Source organism: Aquarana catesbeiana, linkage group LG03 (assembly GCF_042186555.1).
Source record: "Aquarana catesbeiana isolate 2022-GZ linkage group LG03, ASM4218655v1, whole genome shotgun sequence".
In the NCBI taxonomy this organism is placed as follows: Eukaryota; Metazoa; Chordata; class Amphibia; order Anura; family Ranidae; genus Aquarana; species Aquarana catesbeiana.
Window position 1 is genome coordinate 9,580,653 of NC_133326.1, and position 264 is coordinate 9,580,916.

Genomic DNA, 264 nt, shown 5'->3' on the forward strand with positions numbered 1-264 from the left:
CAGATGTACAGTGGTGGGGCAGATGTACAGTGGTGGGGCAGATGTACAGTGGTGGGGCAGATGTACAGTGGTGGGGCAGATGTACAGTGGTGGGGCAGATGTACAGTGGTGGGGCAGATGTACAGTGGTGGGGCAGATGTACAGTGGTGGGGCAGATGAGCAGGGGGGGACAGTGGTGGGGCAGATGAGCAGGGGGGGGGTACAGTGGTGGGGCAGATGAGCAGGGGGGGGGACAGTGATCTGAGGTGTGAGAGTCCAGGATGT